This window comes from Dipodomys merriami, unplaced genomic scaffold (genome assembly GCF_024711535.1).
Source record: "Dipodomys merriami isolate MVZ:Mamm:240054 unplaced genomic scaffold, mDipMer1.0.p SCAF_9, whole genome shotgun sequence".
Classification (NCBI taxonomy): domain Eukaryota; kingdom Metazoa; phylum Chordata; class Mammalia; order Rodentia; family Heteromyidae; genus Dipodomys; species Dipodomys merriami.
The window spans coordinates 4,980,373-4,999,311 of NW_027206512.1; positions in this window are offsets into that span (position 1 = coordinate 4,980,373).

The window sequence follows — 18,939 nt, forward strand, 5'->3', positions numbered from 1 at the left end:
TCTTACACGTAGCATTCAACAACACATCAAATTGTTGCTGTTTTTTATGTTTATTTTTATTTTTGGTAGAACTAGGGATGTAATTTGGGGACTTGTGGATAATGGACAAGAGCTGTATACTGAGCCATATCTTAAAGCCTCTTTTACTTATTGTTTATGGTCAATCTTGGGAAACAAGGTAGCTTTGAATAGAGAACATCTTGCTTCAACCTTCCACATAGCTGGATTACAGGCATGCACCACCACACTTGAATGTATCTGTTTTTAATATCTTTTAGCTCAGTTATAGCTGCAATGCTTTAAAAAATGAGAATTAGAAAAATAAAATCTAAAATATAATTAAAAACTATTTGGGGCAATTGCATCTTGTGAGAATTTCTTTGTTTCAATCTAGAAGTGTTACCTGCTTTATGTAAAGAGAAACACTTGACATCTGAACAATCACTTACCTAGCATACTTAAGCTCCTGGTTTCCATTTGAAACACCCTAACGAAAAATAAAATAAAATATCTTTTTGGTTTTGCTGTCTTCTTTTCATCTTTTCCTCCCTCCCTCTCCCCTCCCCTGAATGCTCTCCTACATCAATAGCTGGACTAAGCACCAAAACGATGCTTTGCTAAATTCTCACAATGTGTTCAAGAAAGTGTTTTTATGAGAAAATTGAAACTTAGAAAAAACTGAATAATATGGTTGGGTGTAGCATAGTGTTAAAACAATTCTCTAGTATGCATGAGGGATGTGATTTGAGTCCTAAACTACAAGGGACAAAAAATATTGAGTAAATTACTCATGAGATTCACAATCAAGTGTTTCTTAAGCAAAAGTACCAATACATGTTTCTCTGTAGCATTTCAATGGCAGAGAGAGGTAAAAGGATGATGTGATGTTTAATTTTTCTAATGTGAAGGATTTTCTTCTTAATAATCCATGATTTCTTCAAATAAGGTTGCTAAATTTATTATGAGAAAAAAATAGTAGTTACTTTTGCCTAGCATAGCCGTGCTTTCTTTCAGTAATGACAATAACAAGCAAAGCAGCTCACAGTGTCTAACCCCAGCATTTTTATTGTTGTAGACCTACAACAGCCCAATCTTAGAAGTGTTTTACTTTTGCTTGTTCCACATTTTACTAAGTCTCAGTGGAAAGAGGGGGTTGCCTAGTTTCAGGAGGTCAAGATTTAAGAGAACAGAAATGTCATGACTACTTGCAGACCTCCAAATGTTCTTTAGTTGAGGACAAGTTGTGTGGGCTGGAGGAAATGGACTGACCTCTTTCATTTCATTGCTACAGAATCAGCTGACAATCCTAATTAGACTCTTTGTCATTGCATACCAGAAATTCTTCATTGATAACAGAAATGCAATGCTTTCAGAATCAGGGAGCTCTGCTCCTTATCAAAAATAAGCAATCAATATCATATTCCTGATTTACCCACAAATTAATCAAATTATTTTAATAGTAATAATAGCATACATCCAATGAAAATTCACAAAAGGAATTGAAAATCATTTATGAATGTTATTCATGAAAATATAACTACTTATACTTGCACTATATTGTTGGGTTTTTTTTTTACATTTTTTAGAAAAATGTTTCACAGTATGGTGTTGAAGCATAACAAAATCCATAAAAATGATATAAGGGACTTTTTAGTAAGGCTCAAAACCACAGAAGAAATAAGAGCATTTTTATTTTCTGTGTACTTGGCTTCTCATTCAACAGTTTATGGCTTTCTTTTCAAATTTTGTTGACACATCAGTATATCCCATTCTGCAACATCCAAAATACCACCATTCACGAACTGTGAAGGCCAAGAGGTTTGAAGCTTTTATTGGATTTATGACACAGAAAAGCAAAAATAGAGCAGTATGAAGAAATGAATTCAACTATAAAGCAGATTTAAATGTCTTTCGGGGAAAGGAATGAGCTGAAGACAATTCTAGAAGTTAAAAGTTGGCAGTAGTGAGTGACACCATATGTTCAATGATTGACATGTCAGCTAATGTTACGTTTATTAGGTATTATGTACCTTTTTCTGTTTTACTCAAGGAAAATAGTAGTGCACCAAGAATTTCAAAAAGATTTTATTTAAGTAAATTTTGGTTTGAGGTATGCATGTACATTATTATACAAAGATCACATTATAGTAAAGAAGTTTGTCTTTTATTCTAAGAAGCTGAGCCTTGAATTAGTAAATATCACATTAAGCAATCTAAAATTTTAAAGTAAAAGTAACACTGGAGGAATGATAGGTTAATTTTGCAGTGATTAGTCATCTCCTGCAGGAAACTCTATAAGAAATATCAAAAGCTAGATAGGTTCTTAATTATCTAATTATAGAATTTTGTACAGTTTTATCTCAGAAGTATAAGATATAAGGTAATAATGATCTTTCTCAGAATATAAGTGCTAAGAAATTAATACTTGCTCATTAGAAGCCTACTGACACAAGTCCACTTTTATCTAAACAAGTACTAAAGAATCCATAGAAAAGTCCAGTAACAGACATGCCATAAAAGCAACGTCTTTGGATTTTAGTGATTTAGTGCACTCATGGGCAGGTGAAAGAGAATGGAAGAATACTTCCAATTTCATCACAGACAACTAAGTAAGTGACAATTTTCTAAATCAGTTCACATCAATAGGAGGAGATAAGAGACCAAATAGCACACTGTATTTTGGAACATGTTCTGAAGCCAATAGTGTGAAAGTAAAGATATATAACAACAGTTCTCTGTGTCACTCAATAGCCCAAAAGGCTGGGCTAAAATATGGATCTAGAGTCATCACAATATAGAAATGTCTGAAAATTGAGAAGAAACAGGACAAAAGAATAACAATCAAAATCTAGATAAAGCAATAGTCAAAAAGTGTGTTAAGGACACCAAAAATAAAGATAAGCTAAGGAAATAAGCAAAAATGTGAGATTATACGACGACTTCACTTCTATTGTATATATTTGCTGGAGTGATATAATATGATTGTGTAGTAGTTCCATTTTTACTTTGCTGAGAAACCTTCAAACTGATTTTCATAGTAGTTGCAATAGTTTAGATTCGCATCAATAGTGTTTAAAAGTTCCTTATGCAACCTCTGAGCATTTCCTGTTAGTGTTGCCTGGGATGAAAGAGGATCTCAAATTTTTGACCCACATTTCCGTTATGGCTGATGATACTGAGCATTTCTTTGGTATTTAGTGGTCACTAACTCCTTTTATAAATTATTCATTACCATTTATTGAATACAGTATTTCTTCTTCTGGTGTTTATGTTTTTATATCCTTTATATATTTTGGAAATTAATTCATTGTCAGCTGACAATGATTTCCTCCCATTTTGTAAACTTTCTTTTCATTCTGGTGATTGTTTCCTTAGCTTTTCAGAAGCTTTTTAATTTGATACACTCCCATTTGTTAATTTTTACTCGTATTCCTTGAACTATTAAAGTCCCATTAAGAAAGTCTTCCAGATCTTTTGTACATGTTGAGAAATAATGATTTAAGCTCAGTCTTCTACATGTGAATATCCAGATTTTTTGACCCGATTTTATGATGAGCTTGTCTTTTCTTCAATTTTTATTTTGACACCTTTTTGGGAATTAGATGGATATTAACTAAATGGATATAGTACTGTGTCTTCTTTTACTTCTTTAGTCTATATGTTTTTGTGCAGGTAGAATGTTTCTTCCATTATTATAGCTCTGGAACATAATTTGAATTCAGATGTGATACTTATACCATTGCTCTATGTTTTCTCAAGACTACTTAGGTATTCTTTACATTTTTTGTGGCCATGTAAATTTTAGGATTGATGTTTTCATTTCCTTGAAGGATGTCACTGCAATTTTGGCAGAGATCACAATTTATGAATTGCTTTTAGAAACAGCAATACCTACTTTGCTGATGATATTTAATCAGAACAAAGACTGTTTCAGTGAAGTCTTTACTATTTTTTAGATGCAGAGTTATAGTATCAAGATAGGATGGTGAATATTATTACCTAGTTGAGACCAAGAGAGTGATATGAACCCATGTCAAAACACTACATACACACTTCCCCTGGAAACATCAATATTACTGCTTCAACAGAGTTTGTGAACTTTATTTTTTCTGTGTGTAAAACTACCTATAAACAGATAAATGGATTTCAGAAAAAGAAAGCAGGGTCCTGATTTAGTGATGATCACTTCAGTTGCTGGAGAGTGCTTTTTGATTAAGCTTGCCTAGGCATAAATGAGTTTCATGGCTTTCTGGTATTTCCAGTCAGGACCAAATTGTGTTTTTTAAATGCGGAATTCACTCAGAGGAGTATATACTCTCCTAGGAATGTCAGATCACCAGGAATGTGTAAAAAATATAAGTAGAACACATTCTCTTTCAAATGAATACAAAATTGAATGAAGTAGAATGTAAATGCCCTTATGCAATTACTTAACAAAATTTTGTTTTGAAGAAGATATTTTTATTTCCTTATTTCTTCCAACAACTTAATTGATATATATGCATACATACTGCACATATTAGAGGCACACAATTTGATAAGGAATCACCATCACATTAATAGAATATATTAACTCACTGTTTTCCAGTTCATGTGTGTAGAATTGGTTGTTTATTTGTAAGCAAATTAAAGCTTTTAGAATTAATTTATTTTCCAAATTTACACAACTCTTAGCATTTAGTCTAGCTTTCTGGACAGTCTGTAGTAATAATTCTTTTTGTCCATATGCTCAGTTTACTAATTACATCCTGAAACATTTTGTGGAAATGCCATTAAAGAGAACATCATAGTTCCTAAAGCGACTCTTTACAGAATTTCATGTCAGACAATATATTAATGCAACAAATCATTTAAACTCAGCTTTTCAATAGTACATACTTCTTGCAATTTTTCCTTTTAATGTATTGCTCTTCTCAGTTTACATTTGTGTTAGCAATTCTGAACTAATCCATTAACATTACTGTCTCAAATTTTATATCCCTACAAACCTCTGAAGCTATTGATGAATGATCATGAAAAGAATGTATGAAGTAACACAAATGCAAATAACAAAAATGCAAATTCAATAAATACAAGCAGCAAAACATCAACAAACTGAACGTATATTTTCTGTGATAAATTGTCCCCAGATACTAAATATGTATCTGCCAAGACACAAAGGCCACCAACCACGAACTGACTGTTTCCAAGTTTGAGGTATAGGTGCACTTTGAAGAATGTACACTAAGAGAGTAAAAGGATTTCTGTAAGGATCATGATAGCTAATTTCAATATCATAATACATTTCAAATTTGTGACATATTTGTGCCCTCTCAAACCACTGAAGTTTCCTAGAGTCTACTTAAAGGACTTTGGGGAAACACAATTCTTTAACTTTGTATTTTGGGATAACTTTATATTTATAGAATAATTACAAAAATAATTCAAAGAGCTACTTGCTCTTTGCTATCAGCATCTCCTATGGCTGAAAACCCACAGAATCTTAGTATAATTACCAAGAGATGTAATGCTTTAAACTAAGCTGTTTTTTTTTTACTAATACTCTATTTTCATCACAAAATCTAACTTAGCCTGCTTAGTTATCCTGTCTTCTTAGCTTACCTGTTCTGCAACTATTCTTCTGCTTTCCTTGTCTTTCATTAACTATGGCCTTGAGGCTTTCAAATATTAACTATTCAAGTGAAAGGCTGAAACAATATCTTCCAAGCAAATGGCCCTCATAAACATGCTGGGGTAGTAATACTAATATCAGATAAAACATATTTCAAATTACAATTAGTCAGAAAAAACAAAGAAGGACATTTCATATTAATTAAGTGAACTCTCCATTATGTTTTTATAGCGAACTCTCAATTAGGTTTCTGTCTAATGTGGTTCTCTGGTCTTGATTATTTTCTTCTGGTTAAATTTCTCCTTTTAGTATTTTTTGTAGTGCTGGCTTCTTTTTCATGAATTCCTTTAATTTTTGTTTATTATTAAAAATTTTAGTTTCTCCACCAAATATGAATGCTAATTTCACTGGATATGCCAATCTGGGTTGGTTTTCAGGGCAGTTGTTGGTTTTCAGGGCTTGGATGGTACTTTTCCAGACTCTCACATTGAGGGTTTGTAACAACTGTCCACAGTGATTCCTCTTTCCTTTCCATTATAGTATAGCTCCTTCTTTAATTTCACAGCATTTAAAAATCAGCTCTTTGCAATTCAGGTCTAGTGTCTTTACTACAATGTGTCTAGAAGTGTTTCTTCTAAGATCCTGTCTTCTAGGTGTTCTGTATGCTTGTTATGTGGGTGAGGTTTTCTCTTTTGAGATTGGGGAAATTTTCTGTAGTGATTTTATTGAATAAGTGTTGCATCCCTCTATTCTGGTATTCTTCTCCTTCATCGATTCCCAATTATATGAAGATTAGCTTTCTTGGTATTGTCTGACAGTTCTTGGACTTCCCTTTGGTAATTTCTGAGTGTTTTTTTCCATATCTGTGACTTTCTTCTCCAGCTCCTCTGTTTTATCTTCAACTCCTGATATTCTATTTTTCATCTCATTCATTCTGTTACTTATGGCTTCCATCATGGTTTGCGTTGCAGAAATTGATCCATTCATGGTTTCTACATCAATTTTCAAAGTACTAGTTTCATCTTTAAACAAGATATGTACCATGTCTATTCTTGACTGTATCTGTTTTCAGGTCTTGGAATTCCTTTGATATTTCTTCTTTGTGCTCTTGAAATTGTGGTTGTAACTCTCTTTTTATTACTTTGGCCAATTCTGACATCATTTCTTATTTGATCTTTTGTTCTCCATTTCTTCTTCGCTCTCACTGAAGTTCTTTCCTAGGTTGCTGCTTGATTTGGGGTTTGGTTTGTTGTCCTGATTGTTCAGCAATCTTGTAATTTTTCATTGTGATTTATGCATTTAGGTTCAGGATTTGTGAGGTCTGTGGGTCAATTTCTGCCTGTTCGTGTTCAACAGGTGGGAGCCTTTGCTTGGCCTGAGTTGGTTCCCAGTGGGTTACCTAATCTTAGGGCCACTGTATGTACTCTCTTGGCAGCTTCCAAGTTGATGGGTACTCCTCTAGCAGCAGGAACACAGACTTGTTTCCAGATAGGATCAGGGCGCAGTGGCCTAGGTGGCTTAGGATACGGGGGTTGGGCTACTCTAGTTTGTTGATTCCCAGTGGATTAGGGCACGCCTCCAGCAGCTAAAGCTTACCCATGATTCCCAGCTCCACCTAGACAGGAACAGGGGGAAGACGCTGCCAAATCTTCCACATGTGGAGCTCTTGGAGCCTGCAGGCTAGCTTCACAGGCTGCTGGAGGCCGCATGTGGCTCCTGTATATGTGTGTGTGGCGGAAGTGTCCCCTGTGGGGAGCTCACTGATCCTGGAACTGGTTAAGGGCTGTCCAGTGGTGCTGTGGCAGATTGCTGTATCTATGTGCTATAGGTTGCTGGTTGCTAATCACCATCACACTCTGTTGGGATGATTATGGGTGGTGGTGGGAGCTCCAGGTCTGGGTTTCATGGTACCTTATCTCCAGTCTCTGTCTATATTGTTCAACGCTGTGAGAGTTTTCTGCACTTGAGTTCTATAGGCCGCTGTGGCTCCGAGATCCCAGGCCGCTCCGGGAGGGCAGCTTTTGCAGTTTGGCACAGAGCTGTGCTGCCTGCAAGGGGTGAGGTAGGGGGTCTCCATGCTTTTCCATCTTTGTTCAAGTTCTGAGGTTTGGGGGCATTTTCCCCCTAGTTTTTTTCTTTTCTTTTTTCAGTTCTTATATTTCTCTGGTTGTAAACCTTTTTGCTGTTGTCAATCACTTAGGAACTGTGTTGGAACCCAAATTGTCTATTTAGTTGGAAAGAGATGTGGTATTTCCCTACTGGTTCATTACCATCTTGGATCCACTCCCGTAACAAAAACTTTTTAAGGAAATTGAATTTTTATCTTGGGGTTGATTTCACCTAACATCAACTTACCTGACCATTTCTGCTTGTCTCCAAAATATACTAGTTATTGCAACTAAGGGAAACCATGGGACCTATGTTTCTTTGGGCCTGGGTTAATATAACTTTTTCCAAGTCTCTCCATTTCCTAACAAATGGGGAAATGTCATTCTTTCTGATGGAAGCATAGAATTCCATTGTGTATATATACCACATTTTCTTGATCCTTTCATCTACTTAGGGGCATCTGGGTTGGTTCCATAGCTTAGCTATGGTAAATAATGCTGCAATAAACATTGTGCTGGTAGCTTTAGTATGGTCTTGTTTGTGATCATTTGGGTAAATGCCCAAAAGTGGGATTGCTGGGTCATAGGGGAGCTCTAGTGGAGTCTTTTGAGGAACCTCCATACTACTTTCCAAAATGTTTTTTTTTCTTTTTTGCTATTGTTTCTAACATATTTATAAGATATTTCTTTGTTGCTTTGTATGTCCCTCCCCCATGGTATAACCCCTGTTTTCACTGTATTTGATGTTATAAGTTGTAGAGAAAGGGAAAAAACAGATTGTTTAAATAGGGATACAGGTGGACCCATTGCAACGAGATATACAAGACGTTATGTCAAAAATCAAACTTTACAACTTTGGGGGGGTGAGGGGGCGAACGGGGAGGGGGAAGAGATGGGAAGGGATGGGAAGAGGTAACAAAGGAGGAGGTAACAATGCTTGATAAGAAATGTACTCATTACCTTGCCCATGTAATTGTAACCTCTCTGTACGGTATTTTCACGATAAAAAAATTTTTTTAACAAACTGAATTTTTATCGGTCCACAGTCTGGTTTAAAAGCATAATGACACACAGTGAAAAACTCTGAAACAAGATACGTTTATTTTGGCTCATGTTGACAGAGGTCCAATGTCAAAAAGGTGCATCTGGGTAAAGGTTTACTGGCTGATAGAGTTTTCTATGGGCTCAGAGAATCACATGGCAAGAGAAAGACAGTAAACATCTCTGTGGCTATGTTCCCTCATGTCATATCATAAAGTCATCAGTATTCAACTGTGGCGTCTTTATCTTGGTAGACATCTGTCTAGTCACTTCCAAAGTCCACACCTATAAAAATTATACTCACTTTCTACCGTCTCAATACCTTGCTCTGATGAATAAATTCCAATATAAATTTCAAAGTAGAAAAATCATAATTGTCAAAACATATTATCTTGGCCTACTCCATGACCATTTCGTTTTTTTAAATTGACCATTTTATACAAACCTTTGTCATTTAAAAATTGCACCAAACAAAAAATTAATACTTAATAATGTTTACAATTTACTAAACATTTCAGTTCATTTTTTGAATCCTAGGTATTTTATTTTATTTATTTTTGAGAAGTTTTTTTATTGTGAAAATACCATACAGAGAGTTTACAATTACATGAGCAAAGTAATGAGTACATTTCTTATCCATCATTGTTGCCTCCTTCTTTGTTTTTCCCCTTCCATCCGTGCCTTCCCATCTCCATGGCTGCATCCCCCTCCACACAGACAAAGTTGAAAAGTTCCTTTTTCAACATAGCATCTTGTACATCTCATTGTTGCAATGGGTCCACCAGTATCTCTATTTAAACAATTTGTTTTTTCTCTTCCCCTCCCCAAATTATACCAACATCAAATACAGTGAAAACAGGGGTTGTACCGTGGGGGAGGGACATACAAAGCAACAAAAAAATTACCATTTCTTTATACTACATGTTTGGTTTCTCAGTTGTTTCAAAAATTATACCAAAATATTGTTTCAAAAACCATATGAAACTAGTATAATTATAAAAAATACCTATTTCCAATAGAAACAAAAATCATATTTGAACACAGAAGTTCGTGCATCTATCAATCTATGTATATGTGTGTGTATATATCTCATTTATTCTCAATCGTGTATCTTCCTCATCTATCCCCACAACACAATTCTATCGGACTAATTCCCAGTACTGTAATATCAAAAACATCTGATGATTGTGATTCTCCTGTTTTTCAACATCACCAGAATGAAAGAGACTATCCAGATGTTCTTCCGAATAGTACCATTACATATCCCAATATGAAGCTTGATGTTGTACAAATTATAAAACCACAATAATCTAAACATCCACTTCAAAATCTAGAGAATAAAGAGCAAACAAAACCTACACAAATAGAAAAAAATAAGTAATGGAAATTAGAGCAGAAATCAATGAAAATAAGATAGTACAAAAAAGAGATAGGAAAAGAAAAATTATTGAAAGCAAAAGCTGGTTCTTTGGGGGAAATGAATGTGACAAAACTCTAGGCAAGCTAAGTAACAAAATGTGACAAGAGACAAAAATTGATACACTCAAAATAAAAGAGGAGGACCATCAGGGTATTAGAAGTATCAGTGGAAAATGCTATGGAAAACTCCACATTCACAATTGTGACTACTTAGATAAAGATGAACAAATTATTTTAAAGTGTAAGCTAGCAAAATACACTCAAAGATAAAAAGAAAATCTGATTATCTTCATAAAATGTTAAATTAGTATTTTTTTAAGTTTAAAGGTCCAGGTATACCATTTATTAATTCTCAGCCAAGCTAATGGAAGAGGAAAATCCTATGACTTATTTCATGAGACCTACGTTATAGACCTACGTTATCTACACTTGATCCTCAAAAGTTCATGTAAAAGTTTGTAAGTAAGTTTGGACACCAGTCTGTATGGATACTGGGACAGGATAGGACCATGAGGAGAAGCCTAGTGAGAGAAAGTTAGACCCCAGGGGTTCTACCTTTGAAGAGCACATTTGGACCCTTTCTTTCCCTCTCTGCTTTCTAGCTTACAATAGGTAAGCAAATTCCTCTGCCACTTACCTTCACCATATGAAATTCCATGCCCCAGGATTCACAATCATGAAACCTCTAAAAATCATGAGACAAAATAAGCTTTTCTTCTTTTAGAGTTGATTATATTTTAGATCTTCTGTAATAGCAATGGCAGTTTGACTAACACAGTACCCTAAGAAGAAAACCAAATAAAATTATTGCAAGGGAAATACACTTCTCATGAATAGAAACACAGAAATGCTTAATAGATTGTTAGTAAATAAAACCCAGAAATATAGAGAGAGTAAGTTCATACCAAATATGAAAGTCTAAGTCAGAATTCAGAAGTCAGCTATGTAATATATAATTCTCATTATAAATAAAGCTGATAGAAACAAACATGCATGTTGATATGTTAATATAAGTTTTCAAATCAGTTGGATAAAACTGCTTGTAAATTTTGAGTTTAGCTGTATAAGAACATTTCAGAAAATCTTGATCAGTGGCCATGGCACTGTTTTTCAGAAAAACATCAATGAGGGACTGGGAAGGTTTCTCAGTGGTAGAGTGCTTGCCTAGCATATATGAAGCCCTGGGTTCGATTCCTCAGTACCACATACATAGAAAAAACTGGAAGTGGTGCTGTGGCTCAAGTGGTAGTGTGCTAGCCTTGAGCAAAAGAAGCTCAGGGACAGTGCCTGGGCCCCATGTTCAAGCCCTAGGAATGGCAAAAAAAAAAAAGTTAAAAACATCTATGAGTATCTATATCAGCTTTATTCATAACCATTAAAGAATAGGAGAAAAATAATAGAAGCAACCAAAATGTATCCACTTGCCAAATAGATGAGTAGACTGTAATATATTGCATTAAAGAATACTGTTCAAGCCAGACACTGGTGGCTCATATCTGTAATCCTAGCTACTCAGGAAGCTAAGATCTTAGGATCATGGTTCAAAGCCAGACCAGACAGGAAAGTCTGTAATACTCATCTCCAAGAAACTACTCAGAAAAGACCAGAAATAGAGCTGTGATTCAAGTGATAGAGCACTAAATTTGAGCAAAAAGAGCCTCAGAGACAGTTCCCAAGCCCCAAGACTACCAAAAAAATACTATTCAATTCTACAAGTGGATGAAGCCACATGGATAACTTTTAAATGCAGTTGGTGAAGTTAAAGATAACCATCTGAAACACAACATTCTATATGTTTTCTTTTTATGTAACATTCTGGGACCAACAAAACTGTAGAATAGGAAAAGAGATCAGTGGCTATCTAGGAATGTGTTACAGGGGTTAATTTAGTGATACACAAAGTATTTTTTTCAATTAGGTAACTATATTTTTCTAGTATATAATGATGGATACCTGATACTATGCATATGTCAAAAATCATATTCTTTCACCACAAAAGTTAACACTAAGCTAAGTAAATAATCAAAAATCTCAAGAAGGTCAGTGGTCCCAAGATAGAATACTAACTCTATCATAAATATGCAACTTCCCTGATGAGGAAAAGAAATGTAGACCACTGTCTGTACTTAGCATTGTGGGAAGAAACTGCTCTAGTTGGTAGGGGTTTTACACAGCAATCAAGACTAACTACCTGGAACCCACAACTGTGTACATCAGGGTAGAACAAATAAGTAAATAGATAACAAACATAAAGCTAGGTTTCTCGCTGTTGGTGTAAGAGTTTGCATAGAAGGAAAGAAGGCTAGAAAGACAGATTCAATGATAGATTTGAGATGAGAACATCAGTGTGAGTGCATGTAATTCAACTCAAATATAGATGTAGCACTACCAAATGCATACTTACTACAATGTGCATAGTAAAGCTGTTGTGCACATATGTTTTTTCCAAACTCTGTTGGCTGAAAGAGCCTAGAGGCAACAAGCACATACAGCAGAAAGAACTTGGTTTCCAACCCTTTTTTTTTTTTGCAATAAATGAAATAGCCACATCTAGTTCTAGGGGATAGACAACATAGGATGAGCCTGAAGTAACATGTAGAACTCGTAAGTAAGGAGTGCTATATTTTTATAGGCACCATAGTGAAGGCATGTCAAAGAGAGAAAGGATACCAATGAGAAAAGCTGTCAATAGCTATAACTGTAACAATTCAAGCAGTAAAACAAATAAGATATTACTGAATTTTAATGCAAAGCATAAATTACACGAATCCATATGTTTCTAAGTAAATAGTTTAATAACTACTTAGGTAATAGACAAATTTCCATTACAAATAATTACAAATATATGATGTAGGTACTTTTTCATCCAGGAGATATAAAATAACTCCTCAGTCTTAAATGTTAATTGTTTATAATAATGTCCTACCAAAAAATACAGTATAGAAATAGGGCAAAAAGGATGACAATATTGAAAAACATCTTTTTCCAAGTGATCAGGGTTAAAGTCAGTAGTTCATGTAAATGAAAGAGACATTTTCTCTTTGTCGCCATTCTCCAAAAATATAGAACCCAAGTCTATTAAAAAAGAAAATGTTAGATAAACCCCAACTAATTAGAAACTATCTTACCTGTACTCCTTAAAATTATCAGAGATTGAAAACAAAGTAAATCCATGAAACTATCAGAGCCAAAACTATCCCACAGAGACCTGAGCACTAGATCTTAATGCAACAGTGTTCCTGGATTATATTGTGAAATAAAAGAAAAAATAAATGAAGGAATGAAATTTAAGTATGGCCAATAATGTGCTGACTGCAATTCAATACTTATAACAATTTTTCATGGTACTTTAAGATGTTAACATAATAATCTTACACCTATGGTGTAAGAGTTTTAAATTTTTTATAACTATAAATGCTTTCTAAATTAAAAAAAGTCTATACATAGTTATTCCCTGTTATCCTCAATAGTTAAGGACAAATGCCAGTTCAACAGAATATACTTTTAAATTCCTAGAAGCTCATTATTTCCATTCTCATTTCCAGTGTAATTATTAAACACAATGACTTAGAGTAAATGCTAAAAATATTTACTATAAGTAGTGTCTGAAGCTTTAACTTGGAATTGCAAATGTGCATCCACTAAATACAAATTGTATATTCTTTCAAAGTTATTATAGCAGGCATGTCTAAGAAAGAAAGGATAGCAAGTAAATGATGAGATTTAAAGTGAATATCCTGATTTGAGTTTCCTTAAATTGTTTGCTCCCTTCCTTCATTCTTTCTTTGTTCTTTCTTTCCTTCTTTCTTTCTTTCTTTCTTTCTGCCTTCCTTCCTTCCTTTCTTTTTTTTTTTTTTGTATAGTGCACTTCATTGGACTGTTCCTCCCATATTTAAAGCCACTAGGAACTTTACCATGAATTCTTTCTTGGAAATAATCTCTCATGATATAATTGATTAAAATAAATCCAATGAATCCAATGAATGAAATACTAATCCAGTCAATGATGTCCATATAATAAGAAAAGACACACTGAAAGCCAGGCATGACAGAGTATGCCTATAACACCAGCACTCAGAAGACTGAGTCAAGAGTATTGAGAATTCTGGGCCAGCCTAGGATACAAAACAAGACTGTTTCAATAAAAGATAAGAAAAGACAGAAAAAGAAAGTGGGAGGAGATAAGGATATAGGAGGAGAGAGAGGGGAAAATGAGGCAGAGAAAGATAGCAAAAGAGAGACACAGACTCCACATGACATTGTAGACAAAACTTGTGCTATAAGCAAAGGAACAGTGATATGAAACCATTGGAAGCTAGAGAAAATAAAAAGAAATCCTCCTATACAACCTTCAGAGATTACTGTGGGCTCACCAATGCCTATATTTCAGACTTTTGGCTTGTGAGAGAATGTTTCTGATTGTTTGCAGCTACTATGTGGTGATTTATTGTTGCAGTTCTACAAAATTAGTCATCCAAGTTTGCAGGATGACATCATACTAGGGTAGAAAAACTAGTAACACCCAGTGTGTGTGTGTGTGTGTGTGTGTGTGTGTGTGTGTGTGTGTGTGTGTGTTGATCCAGAGCTTAAAACTGGGTGCTTTCTCTCAGTTTTCTTGCTGAGAGGTGGTGGAGCATGCTGAGTTGTACTACAGGGTACAAAGGTATACTAAAGTGTGCTGAAGTGACTACAGGTTGCTGAGTGGTGTTACGTGGGGCACATGGGCAGCAAAGATGGCACTGAGAAGAAGTTGAGTGGGCAGAGCCTGAGTTGTTTATGTTAAAATCTGACTCGATACCACAACCAGGTGAAGTGACATCAGTGAGTGAACAGCTCGCCGACAGCAGGGAAAGTATAGAAAGCTTAGGTGCAGGATAAGGTGATCTCTACAGTGATTGTATGGTTCCTTTTCCTCCCCTTCCATGCCACGCCATTTTTTTGTTTTAAAAGGTTCTTGCTGTGTGGTAATACATGAGTTCCTGCTTGACCTGACTACCCGCTGCGTCTGTCTCCCGAGGCTAAGAGAGGCTGGGGAATGAACAAGCAGCTCACTTACCTTTCCTCAAACCCTGTCTGTCTTCCGCAGGATGGATGAAGACCCAACAGTGCTGCAAGATATTGAGTGGTATTGCAGGTTTCTGAGAGGTACCACAGTGTTTTGAGGGGTACTGGGGATGCTTGGTGATTTGCAGTACTACAGGGTACTGACATGAACTAAAGTGTCCTGAAAGGTCCTGTACTGAAGGGTGCTGCAGAATTACTGGGAAGTACTGAAAGGTAGGAAGACTATAGCACATTAGAAGTTATACTGATTCTTAAACCTGCAGGTACTGACTGTATCATCTCAGATCAGTCTTGACACCTAATCTCTGACTTGCAAATCTGAGTTTGATAAAGTCATACTATTGAATTAAAAATTTTCAGGGGCTGGGAAGGTGGCTCAATGGTAAAGTGTATGCCTTGCATGCATGAGGCCCTGGGTCAGATTCCTCAGCTCCACATAAGAAAAAAAAAGGCTGCAAGTGATACTGTGGCTCAAGTGGTATAGTGCTAGCCTTGAGCTGAAGGGCACTGTCCTTCAGCATTTCAGCTCAGGACTAGCACTATATATATATATATATATATATATATATATATATATATATATATATATATATATATATATATTTCAATAATAAATTATTTTCTCTAAGTCCAGTAGCCTAATTTCAGCTTTATAACTGCATTATGTTTATGAGATCACATTGTGAAAATTCATTTACTTTCCAGACAAAAAGTAAAAATACACAGCAGACAAGCATATTAAAGATTCTATGCTAATTAGACCTTTTATCTGAAGTTAATGTAGCTAAGAAGAGGAAGTTGTTTTCCTAGAGCAGAAAGAAAGCCTTTCTTGAGTCCTAGCCTTCTTTTTTTATTGTAAAAATACTGTACAGAGGGGTTACAGTTACATGAGTAAGGTAATAATTACATTTCCTATTGAGCATTGTTACCTCCTCCTTTTTTCCCCTACCATCCCTTCCCTCTTCACCTCCCAACTCCACCCAGTCCCACCCCCAAGTTGTAAAGTTTGTTTTCAACATGGTGTCATGTAAATCTTATTGTTATAATGGGTCAACCTGTATCCTTATTTCAGCATTTTGTTATTTCCCTTCCCCTCCACAAATTAGAAAAATGTATATACAAGATTCAGAGCACTGGTATCAAATACAATGAAAACAGAGGATATACTGTGGGAAAAGAACATACCAAAGAAAAAAAATCACATGCTACATTATAAATATGTTAAAAATAATAGCAAGAAAGAAAAAGCCATTTGTATCCCTATCTTGGTGTTCATTTCACTTAACATCATTTATATGCTCATATGTTCATAAGTTTTGACCTTTTCTGCTTGTCCTAGATATATACTAGTTATTGCAGATAAGTGAAACCATGGGACCTATGTTTCTTTATGCCTGGCTTACTTTATTTAGCATAATTTTTTCCAAGTCTTTCCATTTCCTAAGAAATGGGGCAGTGTCATTCCTTCTGATGGAGGCATAGAATTCCATAGACAGACAGACAGACAGACAGACAGACAGACAGACAGACAGACAGACAGACAGACAGATAGATAGATAGATAGATAGATAGATAGATAGATAGATAGATAGATAGATAGATAGATAGATAGATAGATAGATAGATAGACAGACAGACCTCATATTTTCTTGATCCATTCATATACCGAAGGGCATTTGGGTTGGTTCCATATCTTAGCTATGGGAAATAATATTGTGATAAACATAGTTGTGCTGGTAGATTAAATATGGCCTTGTTTGTGATCATTTGGGTAAATGCCTAAAAGTGGGATAGCTGGGTCATAGGGGAGCTCTATGTGGGGTCTTTTGAGGAACATCCATACTACTTTTCAAGGTGGTTGAACAAGTTTACATTCCTACCAACATTGCAGTAGAGTTCCCTTTTGGCCACATCCCCTCCAGCATCTGTTGTTATTACATTTCTTGATTATAGCTATTCTAACTGGGGTGAGGTAGAATCTCAATGTTGTTTTCATTTGCATTTCTTTTATGACTAGAGAAGTTGAGTATTTCTTCATGTGTTTATTGGCCATTCTTATTTCTCTTCAGAGAAGTTTCTCTGTAAGTCTTTAGCCCACTTATTTATTGGGCAGTTGTTTCTTTAAGGATTTGTTGTTGGGGGATTTAATATTTTGACATCTAAGTATATTTTAGATATGAGACTCTTGTCTGTTGTAGGGATAGTGAAGATCTACTCCCAATCCACTGGCTTTCTATTCATTGGTCTGGATGGATTTAAAACAGAATTCTACAAGGACTTCAAAGCAAAACTCACACAAATATTCTTCCAACTCTTCAATGAAGTTGAAAATTAAAGTTCATTACCAAACCCTTTCTATGAAGCAATCATATCCCTCATCCCAAAATCAGGCAGGGACTCTTCAAAGAAAGAGAACTATAAACCAATTCTTTGATGAACATCGCTGTAAAACTTCTCAACAAAATTTTGGCCAATCGACTTCAACAACTCATCCAAAAAATCATACACCACGATCAAACAGGATTCATTTCAGGGATGCAAAGCTGGTTCTATTTATGCAAATCATTTAGTATAATTCATCACATCAACAAGAGCAAGGGTAAGAACCACATGATAATCTCAATAGATGCAGAAAAAGCATTTGCCAAGATCCAACACCCCTTTATGATGAAGGATCTGGAAAAACTAGGAATCCATGGAACATTCCTCAATATAATGAAGGCTGTGTATGACACACCTACAGCCAATATTATACTTAATGGTGAAAATCTAAAGTTGTTTTCTCTAAACTCAGAAATGAGACAAGGATGTCCACTCTCTCTACTTCTCTTCAATTTAGTATTAGAATGCCTAGCTACAGAAATAAGACAAGATGCAAACATAATGGGGATCCAAATAGGAAAAAATGTAGTAAAAAGCTCCCTCTTTGCAGATGACATAATCTTGTATTTAAAGAACCCCATGGACTCCACGTCCAAGTTACTTGAGCTGATCAGAAACTTTCACAAAGTAGCAAGGTATAAAATTAATCCTCAAAAAACAATGGTTTTTCTATATGCCAACAATGAGAAGAGTGCTGCTGAAATCAGGAAAACAACTACTTTTGTAATAGCCCCACAAAAAAATTAAATACCTAGGAGTTAACTAAAGAAGTGAAGGACCTCTATGATGAAAACTTTAAAAACCTGAAAAAGGAAATCAAAGCAGAACTTAGTGGAAAAACCTCCCATGCTCCTGGAATGGGGGGATTAACTGTGTGAAAATAACAATACTGCCAAAGGCTATCTACAAATTCAAAGGCATACCTATCAATATTCCAACCTCAAACTTCAATAAAATAGAAACCACCCAAAATTTCATATGGAACAATAAAAGACCCAAAGAGCAAAAAGAATCCTTAGCAGAAAGAACAGTGCTGGAGAAATATCAATACCAAATTTCAAACTCTAGTACAAAGCCATATTAATCAAAACAGCTTGGTACTGGCACAAGAACAGACCTCAGGACCAATGGAATAGAAATGAAGACCCAGAAACAAACCCACAGACCTAAAGCCACCTAATCATCAATAAAAAAAAAATAGAATGGAAGAAAGACAGCCTCTTCAGTAAATGGTGCTGGAAAAATTGGTTAAACACCTGTAGAAAACTAAAGCTAGATCCTTATATATCACCCTGTACCATAATCAATTCCAAA